The 7,500-nt window shown below is 46.7% G+C and overlaps 19 non-coding genes and 5 pseudogenes across 19 annotated transcripts; all 24 read right to left on the bottom strand.

Moving 5' to 3' along the window:
* Positions 1 to 17: 17 nt before the first annotated feature.
* On the bottom strand, positions 18 to 136 carry LOC138544735 (5S ribosomal RNA). The gene has a single exon (XR_011290741.1). It is a non-coding gene; the product is annotated as a 5S ribosomal RNA (ribosomal RNA).
* A 106-nt stretch (positions 137 to 242) lies between these two features.
* Positions 243 to 361, bottom strand: LOC138538839 (5S ribosomal RNA). The gene has a single exon (XR_011286925.1). It is a non-coding gene; the product is annotated as a 5S ribosomal RNA (ribosomal RNA).
* Positions 362 to 467: 106 nt separating this feature from the next.
* LOC138548681 (5S ribosomal RNA) lies at positions 468 to 586 on the bottom strand. Its single transcript, XR_011292473.1, has one exon. It is a non-coding gene; the product is annotated as a 5S ribosomal RNA (ribosomal RNA).
* Positions 587 to 1,049: 463 nt separating this feature from the next.
* LOC138545935 (5S ribosomal RNA) lies at positions 1,050 to 1,158 on the bottom strand (annotated as a pseudogene).
* A 106-nt stretch (positions 1,159 to 1,264) lies between these two features.
* Positions 1,265 to 1,383, bottom strand: LOC138541240 (5S ribosomal RNA). Its single transcript, XR_011289251.1, has one exon. It is a non-coding gene; the product is annotated as a 5S ribosomal RNA (ribosomal RNA).
* A 106-nt stretch (positions 1,384 to 1,489) lies between these two features.
* On the bottom strand, positions 1,490 to 1,608 carry LOC138549736 (5S ribosomal RNA). The gene has a single exon (XR_011293509.1). It is a non-coding gene; the product is annotated as a 5S ribosomal RNA (ribosomal RNA).
* A 106-nt stretch (positions 1,609 to 1,714) lies between these two features.
* Positions 1,715 to 1,833, bottom strand: LOC138539436 (5S ribosomal RNA). Its single transcript, XR_011287503.1, has one exon. It is a non-coding gene; the product is annotated as a 5S ribosomal RNA (ribosomal RNA).
* A 106-nt stretch (positions 1,834 to 1,939) lies between these two features.
* Positions 1,940 to 2,058, bottom strand: LOC138538198 (5S ribosomal RNA). Its single transcript, XR_011286306.1, has one exon. It is a non-coding gene; the product is annotated as a 5S ribosomal RNA (ribosomal RNA).
* A 463-nt stretch (positions 2,059 to 2,521) lies between these two features.
* LOC138544915 (5S ribosomal RNA) lies at positions 2,522 to 2,630 on the bottom strand (annotated as a pseudogene).
* A 106-nt stretch (positions 2,631 to 2,736) lies between these two features.
* LOC138547475 (5S ribosomal RNA) lies at positions 2,737 to 2,855 on the bottom strand. The gene has a single exon (XR_011291314.1). It is a non-coding gene; the product is annotated as a 5S ribosomal RNA (ribosomal RNA).
* Positions 2,856 to 2,961: 106 nt separating this feature from the next.
* Positions 2,962 to 3,070, bottom strand: LOC138544077 (5S ribosomal RNA; annotated as a pseudogene).
* Positions 3,071 to 3,175: 105 nt separating this feature from the next.
* On the bottom strand, positions 3,176 to 3,294 carry LOC138537146 (5S ribosomal RNA). Its single transcript, XR_011285292.1, has one exon. It is a non-coding gene; the product is annotated as a 5S ribosomal RNA (ribosomal RNA).
* A 106-nt stretch (positions 3,295 to 3,400) lies between these two features.
* Positions 3,401 to 3,519, bottom strand: LOC138538827 (5S ribosomal RNA). Its single transcript, XR_011286913.1, has one exon. It is a non-coding gene; the product is annotated as a 5S ribosomal RNA (ribosomal RNA).
* Positions 3,520 to 3,625: 106 nt separating this feature from the next.
* LOC138548680 (5S ribosomal RNA) lies at positions 3,626 to 3,744 on the bottom strand. The gene has a single exon (XR_011292472.1). It is a non-coding gene; the product is annotated as a 5S ribosomal RNA (ribosomal RNA).
* Positions 3,745 to 4,207: 463 nt separating this feature from the next.
* On the bottom strand, positions 4,208 to 4,316 carry LOC138546991 (5S ribosomal RNA; annotated as a pseudogene).
* Positions 4,317 to 4,422: 106 nt separating this feature from the next.
* On the bottom strand, positions 4,423 to 4,541 carry LOC138547473 (5S ribosomal RNA). Its single transcript, XR_011291312.1, has one exon. It is a non-coding gene; the product is annotated as a 5S ribosomal RNA (ribosomal RNA).
* A 106-nt stretch (positions 4,542 to 4,647) lies between these two features.
* On the bottom strand, positions 4,648 to 4,766 carry LOC138549735 (5S ribosomal RNA). Its single transcript, XR_011293508.1, has one exon. It is a non-coding gene; the product is annotated as a 5S ribosomal RNA (ribosomal RNA).
* A 106-nt stretch (positions 4,767 to 4,872) lies between these two features.
* On the bottom strand, positions 4,873 to 4,991 carry LOC138539435 (5S ribosomal RNA). Its single transcript, XR_011287502.1, has one exon. It is a non-coding gene; the product is annotated as a 5S ribosomal RNA (ribosomal RNA).
* Positions 4,992 to 5,097: 106 nt separating this feature from the next.
* Positions 5,098 to 5,216, bottom strand: LOC138538197 (5S ribosomal RNA). Its single transcript, XR_011286305.1, has one exon. It is a non-coding gene; the product is annotated as a 5S ribosomal RNA (ribosomal RNA).
* Positions 5,217 to 5,691: 475 nt separating this feature from the next.
* LOC138537498 (5S ribosomal RNA) lies at positions 5,692 to 5,810 on the bottom strand. Its single transcript, XR_011285631.1, has one exon. It is a non-coding gene; the product is annotated as a 5S ribosomal RNA (ribosomal RNA).
* A 463-nt stretch (positions 5,811 to 6,273) lies between these two features.
* On the bottom strand, positions 6,274 to 6,382 carry LOC138545934 (5S ribosomal RNA; annotated as a pseudogene).
* Positions 6,383 to 6,488: 106 nt separating this feature from the next.
* On the bottom strand, positions 6,489 to 6,607 carry LOC138541424 (5S ribosomal RNA). The gene has a single exon (XR_011289431.1). It is a non-coding gene; the product is annotated as a 5S ribosomal RNA (ribosomal RNA).
* A 106-nt stretch (positions 6,608 to 6,713) lies between these two features.
* Positions 6,714 to 6,832, bottom strand: LOC138539434 (5S ribosomal RNA). Its single transcript, XR_011287501.1, has one exon. It is a non-coding gene; the product is annotated as a 5S ribosomal RNA (ribosomal RNA).
* Positions 6,833 to 6,938: 106 nt separating this feature from the next.
* LOC138538196 (5S ribosomal RNA) lies at positions 6,939 to 7,057 on the bottom strand. The gene has a single exon (XR_011286304.1). It is a non-coding gene; the product is annotated as a 5S ribosomal RNA (ribosomal RNA).
* Between the last annotated feature and the right edge of the window lie 443 nt (positions 7,058 to 7,500).

Below are 7,500 nucleotides of genomic sequence, written 5' to 3'. Positions count from 1 at the left end.
AACTTGGAGCACAAAAAAGCCTACAGCACCTGGTATTCCCAGGTGGTCTCCCATCCAGGTACTAACTAGGCCCGACACTGCTTAGCTTCCGAGATCAGACGAGATCGGGCGCATTCAGTGTGGTGTGGCCGTAGGCTCTGGGCCTAGTGAGTTTTGTACTTTTAAGCATCTAGTCGGCTAGACCTTGCAGTTTTGAAAGGCAATTGAGAAATGGCTCACTTCCTGAACTTGGAGTACAAAAAAGCCTACAGCACCTGGTATTCCCAGGCGGTCTCCCATCCAGGTACTAACTAGGCCCGACACTGCTTAGCTTCTGAGATCAGACGAGATCAGGCGCATTCAGTGTGGTGTGGCCGTAGGCTCTGGGCCTAGTGAGTGTTGTACTTTTAAGCATCTAGTCGGCTAGACCTTGCATTTTTAAAAGGCAATTGAGAAAGGGCTCACTTCCTGAACTTGGAGCACAAAAAAGCCTACAGCACCTGGTATTCCCAGGCGGTCTCCCATCCAGGTACTAACTAGGCCTGACACTGCTTAACTTCCGAGATCAGACGAGATCGGGTGCATTCAGTGTGGTGTGGCCGTAGGCTCTAGGAATGCTAAGAATATTACTCTTATGCATTTGCATTTAGTAAGCTAAGCCATGCAGCCACTTGCAACATGATACCACGCTCATCGCTCGATCAGGCTCGATCAGGCGAGATATATAAGACTGGTGGGCCCATTCAGGACTCCTATGTCTGGTAGGATAACTTTAATTCATCCATCCTGTGTCTGTTGCAGGGAGGTGGAGAGAACAATCAACACAATAATGGTTTTCTTTCATGCCTCTTGAAGGACTCAATATTCTCTGTACTGCATTACATGTGAAAGTCGATTTATTACCCATGAACACACTACCTGTATGCTAATTCTATGTAAAAAGGTAGCTCCAGCCCTCATGATGTTGTCCAACATTTCCGCTATAAAACGGGATACAATTATTTTGGAAACATACCAAATTTGAAAAATAATTGAGAAGTTGCGCAATTACTAATCATGGAGCACAAAAAAGCCTACAGCACCTGGTATTCCCAGGCAGTCTCCCATCCAGGTACTAACTAGGCCTGACCCTGCTTAGCTTCCGAGATCGGGCACATTCAGTGTGGTGTGGCCGTAGGCTCTGGGCCTAGTGAGTTTTGTACTTTTAAGCATCTAGTCGGCTAGACCTTGCAGTTTTGAAAGGCAATTGTGAAATGGCTCACTTCCTGAACTTGGAGCACAAAAAAGCCTACAGCACCTGGTATTCCCAGGTGGTCTCCCATCCAGGTACTAACTAGGCCGGACACTGCTTAGCTTCCGAGATCAGACGAGATCGGGCGCAATCAGTGTGGTGTGGCCGTAGGCTCTGGGCCTAGTGAGTTTTGTACTTTTAAGCATCTAGTCAGCTAGACCTTGCAGTTTTGAAAGGCAATTGAGAAATGGCTCACTTCCTGAACTTGGAGCACAAAAAAGCCTACAGCACCTGGTATTCCCAGGCGGTCTCCCATCCAGGTACTAACGAGGCCCGACACTGCTTAGCTTCCGAGATCAGACGAGATCGGGCGCATTCAGTGTGGTGTGGCCGTAGGCTCTGGTTCTTGTGAGTTTTGTACTTTTAAGCATCTAGTCGGCTAGACCTTGCAGTTTTGAAAGGCAATTGAGAAATGGCTCACTTCCTGAACTTGGAGTACAAAAAAGCCTACAGCACCTGGTATTCCCAGGCGGTCTTCCATCCAGGTACTAACTAGGCCCGACACTGCTTAGCTTCTGAGATCAGACGAGATCAGGCACATTCAGTGTGGTGTGGCCGTAGGCTCTGGGCCTAGTGAGTTTTGTACTTTTAAGCATCTAGTCGGCTAGACCTTGCAGTTTTAAAAGGCAATTGAGAAAGGGCTCACTTCCTGAACTTGGAGCACAAAAAAGCCTACAGCACCTGGTATTCCCAGGCGGTCTCCCATCCAGGTACTAACTAGGCCTGACACTGCTTAACTTCCGAGATCAGTCGAGATCGGGTGCATTCAGTGTGGTGTGGCCGTAGGCTCTATGAATGCTAAGAATATTACTCTTATGCATTTGCATTTAGTAAGCTAAGCCATGCAGCCACTTGCAACATGATACCACGCTCATCGCTCGATCAGGCTCGATCAGGCGAGATATATAAGACTGGTGGGCCCATTCAGGACTCCTATGTCTGGTAGGATAACTTTAATTCATCCATCCTGTGTCTGTTGCAGGGAGGTGGAGAGAACAATCAACACAATAATGGTTTTCTTTCATGCCTCTTGAAGGACTCAATATTCTCTGTACTGCATTACATGTGAAAGTCGATTTATTACCCATGAACACACTACCTGTATGCTAATTCTATGTAAAAAGGTAGCTCCAGCCCTCATGATGTTGTCCAACATTTCCGCTATAAAACGGGATACAATTATTTTGGAAACATACCAAATTTGAAAAATAATTGAGAAGTTGCGCAATTACTAATCATGGAGCACAAAAAAGCCTACAGCACCTGGTATTCCCAGGCAGTCTCCCATCCAGGTACTAACTAGGCCTGACCCTGCTTAGCTTCCGAGATCGGGCGCATTCAGTGTGGTGTGGCCGTAGGCTCTGGGCCTAGTGAGTTTTGTACTTTTAAGCATCTAGTCGGCTAGACCTTGCAGTTTTGAAAGGCAATTGTGAAATGGCTCACTTCCTGAACTTGGAGCACAAAAAAGCCTACAGCACCTGGTATTCCCAGGTGGTCTCCCATCCAGGTACTAACTAGGCCCGACACTGCTTAGCTTCCGAGATCAGACGAGATCGGGCGCAATCAGTGTGGTGTGGCCGTAGGCTCTGGGCCTAGTGAGTTTTGTACTTTTAAGCATCTAGTCAGCTAGACCTTGCAATTTTGAAAGGCAATTGAGAAATGGCTCACTTCCTGAACTTGGAGCACAAAAAAGCCTACAGCACCTGGTATTCCCAGGCGGTCTCCCATCCAGGTACTAACTAGGCCCGACCCTGCTTAGCTTCTGAGATCGGGCGCATTCAGTGTGGTGTGGCCGTAGGCTCTGGGCCTAGTGAGTTTGTACTTTTAAGCATCTAGTCGGCTAGACCTTGCAGTTTTGAAAGGCAATTGTGAAATGGCTCACTTCCTGAACTTGGAGCACAAAAAAGCCTACAGCACCTGGTATTCCCAGGTGGTCTCCCATCCAGGTACTAACTAGGCCTGACACTGCTTAGCTTCCGAGATCAGACGAGATCGGGCGCATTCAGTGTGGTGTGGCCGTAGGCTCTGGGCCTAGTGAGTTTTGTACTTTTAAGCATCTAGTCGGCTAGACCTTGCAGTTTTGAAAGGCAATTGAGAAATGGCTCACTTCCTGAACTTGGAGTACAAAAAAGCCTACAGCACCTGGTATTCCCAGGCGGTCTCCCATCCAGGTACTAACTAGGCCCGACACTGCTTAGCTTCTGAGATCAGACGAGATCAGGCGCATTCAGTGTGGTGTGGCCGTAGGCTCTGGGCCTAGTGAATGTTGTACTTTTAAGCATCTAGTCGGCTAGACCTTGCAGTTTTAAAAGGCAATTGAGAAAGGGCTCACTTCCTGAACTTGGAGCACAAAAAAGCCTACAGCACCTGGTATTCCCAGGCGGTCTCCCATCCAGGTACTAACTAGGCCTGACACTGCTTAACTTCCGAGATCAGACGAGATCGGGTGCATTCAGTGTGGTGTGGCCGTAGGCTCTAGGAATGCTAAGAATATTACTCTTATGCATTTGCATTTAGTAAGCTAAGCCATGCAGCCACTTGCAACATGATACCACGCTCATCGCTCGATCAGGCTCGATCAGGCGAGATATATAAGACTGGTGGGCCCATTCAGGACTCCTATGTCTGGTAGGATAACTTTAATTCATCCATCCTGTGTCTGTTGCAGGGAGGTGGAGAGAACAATCAACACAATAATGGTTTTCTTTCATGCCTCTTGAAGGACTCAATATTCTCTGTACTGCATTACATGTGAAAGTCGATTTATTACCCATGAACACACTACCTGTATGCTAATTCTATGTAAAAAGGTAGCTCCAGCCCTCATGATGTTGTCCAACATTTCCGCTATAAAACGGGATACAATTATTTTGGAAACATACCAAATTTGAAAAATAATTGAGAAGTTGCGCAATTACTAATCATGGAGCACAAAAAAGCCTACAGCACCTGGTATTCCCAGGCAGTCTCCCATCCAGGTACTAACTAGGCCTGACCCTGCTTAGCTTCCGAGATCAGGCACATTCAGTGTGGTGTGGCCGTAGGCTCTGGGCCTAGTGAATTTTGTACTTTTAAGCATCTAGTCGGCTAGACCTTGCAGTTTTGAAAGGAAATTGTGAAATGGCTCACTTCCTGAACTTGGAGCACAAAAAAGCCTACAGCACCTGGTATTCCCAGGTGGTCTCCCATCCAGGTACTAACTAGGCCCGACACTGCTTAGCTTCCGAGATCAGACGAGATCGGGCGCAATCAGTGTGGTGTGGCCGTAGGCTCTGGGCCTAGTGAGTTTTGTACTTTTAAGCATCTAGTCAGCTAGACCTTGCAGTTTTGAAAGGCAATTGAGAAATGGCTCACTTCCTGAACTTGGAGCACAAAAAAGCCTACAGCACCTGGTATTCCCAGGCGGTCTCCCATCCAGGTACTAACGAGGCCCGACACTGCTTAGCTTCCGAGATCAGACGAGATCGGGCGCATTCAGTGTGGTGTGGCCGTAGGCTCTGGTTCTTGTGAGTTTTGTACTTTTAAGCATCTAGTCGGCTAGACCTTGCAGTTTTGAAAGGCAATTGAGAAATGGCTCACTTCCTGAACTTGGAGTACAAAAAAGCCTACAGCACCTGGTATTCCCAGGCGGTCTTCCATCCAGGTACTAACTAGGCCCGACACTGCTTAGCTTCTGAGATCAGACGAGATCAGGCACATTCAGTGTGGTGTGGCCGTAGGCTCTGGGCCTAGTGAGTTTTGTACTTTTAAGCATCTAGTCGGCTAGACCTTGCAGTTTTAAAAGGCAATTGAGAAAGGGCTCACTTCCTGAACTTGGAGCACAAAAAAGCCTACAGCACCTGGTATTCCCAGGCGGTCTCCCATCCAGGTACTAACTAGGCCTGACACTGCTTAACTTCCGAGATCAGTCGAGATCGGGTGCATTCAGTGTGGTGTGGCCGTAGGCTCTAGGAATGCTAAGAATATTACTCTTATGCATTTGCATTTAGTAAGCTAAGCCATGCAGCCACTTGCAACATGATACCACGCTCATCGCTCGATCAGCGCTCGATCAGGCTCGATCAGGCGAGATATATAAGACTGGTGGGCCCATTCAGGACTCCTATGTCTGGTAGGATAACTTTAATTCATCCATCCTGTGTCTGTTGCAGGGAGGTGGAGAGAACAATCAACACAATAATGGTTTTCTTTCATGCCTCTTGAAGGACTCAATATTCTCTGTACTGCATTACATGTGAAAGTCGATTTATTACCCATGAACACACTACCTGTATGCTAATTCTATGTAAAAAGGTAGCTCCAGCCCTCATGATGTTGTCCAACATTTCCGCTATAAAACGGGATACAATTATTTTGGAAACATACCAAATTTGAAAAATAATTGAGAAGTTGCGCAATTACTAATCATGGAGCACAAAAAAAGCCTACAGCACCTGGTATTCCCAGGCAGTCTCCCATCCAGGTACTAACTAGGCCTGACACTGCTTAACTTCCGAGATCAGACGAGATCGGGTGCATTCAGTGTGGTGTGGCCGTAGGCTCTAGGAATGCTAAGAATATTACTCTTATGCATTTGCATTTAGTAAGCTAAGCCATGCAGCCACTTGCAACATGATACCACGCTCATCGCTCGATCAGGCTCGATCAGGCGAGATATATAAGACTGGTGGGCCCATTCAGGACTCCTGTGTCTGGTAGGATAACTTTAATTCATCCATCCTGTGTCTGTTGCAGGGAGGTGGAGAGAACAATCAACACAATAATGGTTTTCTTTCATGCCTCTTGAAGGACTCAATATTCTCTGTACTGCATTACATGTGAAAGTCGATTTATTACCCATGAACACACTACCTGTATGCTAATTCTATGTAAAAAGGTAGCTCCAGCCCTCATGATGTTGTCCAACATTTCCGCTATAAAACGGGATACAATTATTTTGGAAACATACCAAATTTGAAAAATAATTGAGAAGTTGTGCAATTACTAATCATGGAGCACAAAAAAGCCTACAGCACCTGGTATTCCCAGGCAGTCTCCCATCCAGGTACTAACTAGGCCTGACCCTGCTTAGCTTCCGAGATCGGGCACATTCAGTGTGGTGTGGCCGTAGGCTCTGGGCCTAGTGAGTTTTGTACTTTTAAGCATCTAGTCGGCTAGACCTTGCAGTTTTGAAAGGCAATTGTGAAATGGCTCACTTCCTGAACTTGGAGCACAAAAAAGCCTACAGCACCTGGTATTCCCAGGTGGTCTCCCATCCAGGTACTATCTAGGCCGGACACTGCTTAGCTTCCGAGATCAGACGAGATCGGGCGCAATCAGTGTGGTGTGGCCGTAGGCTCTGGTTCTTGTGAGTTTTGTACTTTTAAGCATCTAGTCGGCTAGACCTTGCAGTTTTGAAAGGCAATTGAGAAATGGCTCACTTCCTGAACTTGGAGTACAAAAAAGCCTACAGCACCTGGTATTCCCAGGCGGTCTTCCATCCAGGTACTAACTAGGCCCGACACTGCTTAGCTTCTGAGATCAGACGAGATCAGGCACATTCAGTGTGGTGTGGCCGTAGGCTCTGGGCCTAGTGAGTTTTGTACTTTTAAGCATCTAGTCGGCTAGACCTTGCAGTTTTAAAAGGCAATTGAGAAAGGGCTCACTTCCTGAACTTGGAGCACAAAAAAGCCTACAGCACCTGGTATTCCCAGGCGGTCTCCCATCCAGGTACTAACTAGGCCTGACACTGCTTAACTTCCGAGATCAGTCGAGATCGGGTGCATTCAGTGTGGTGTGGCCGTAGGCTCTAGGAATGCTAAGAATATTACTCTTATGCATTTGCATTTAGTAAGCTAAGCCATGCAGCCACTTGCAACATGATACCACGCTCATCGCTCGATCAGGCTCGATCAGGCGAGATATATAAGACTGGTGGGCCCATTCAGGACTCCTATGTCTGGTAGGATAACTTTAATTCATCCATCCTGTGTCTGTTGCAGGGAGGTGGAGAGAACAATCAACACAATAATGGTTTTCTTTCATGCCTCTTGAAGGACTCAATATTCTCTGTACTGCATTACATGTGAAAGTCGATTTATTACCCATGAACACACTACCTGTATGCTAATTCTATGTAAAAAGGTAGCTCCAGCCCTCATGATGTTGTCCAACATTTCCGCTATAAAACGGGATACAATTATTTTGGAAACATACCAAATTTGAAAAATAATTGAGAAGTTGCGCAATTA

Source organism: Ambystoma mexicanum, unplaced genomic scaffold (assembly GCF_040938575.1).
Source record: "Ambystoma mexicanum isolate Mex_15411 unplaced genomic scaffold, UKY_AmexF1_1 Mex_scaf10, whole genome shotgun sequence".
Taxonomy (NCBI): domain Eukaryota; kingdom Metazoa; phylum Chordata; class Amphibia; order Caudata; family Ambystomatidae; genus Ambystoma; species Ambystoma mexicanum.
The sequence above is the reverse complement of the archived record's forward strand: the minus strand, read 5'-3'. Positions and strand labels throughout refer to the sequence as shown.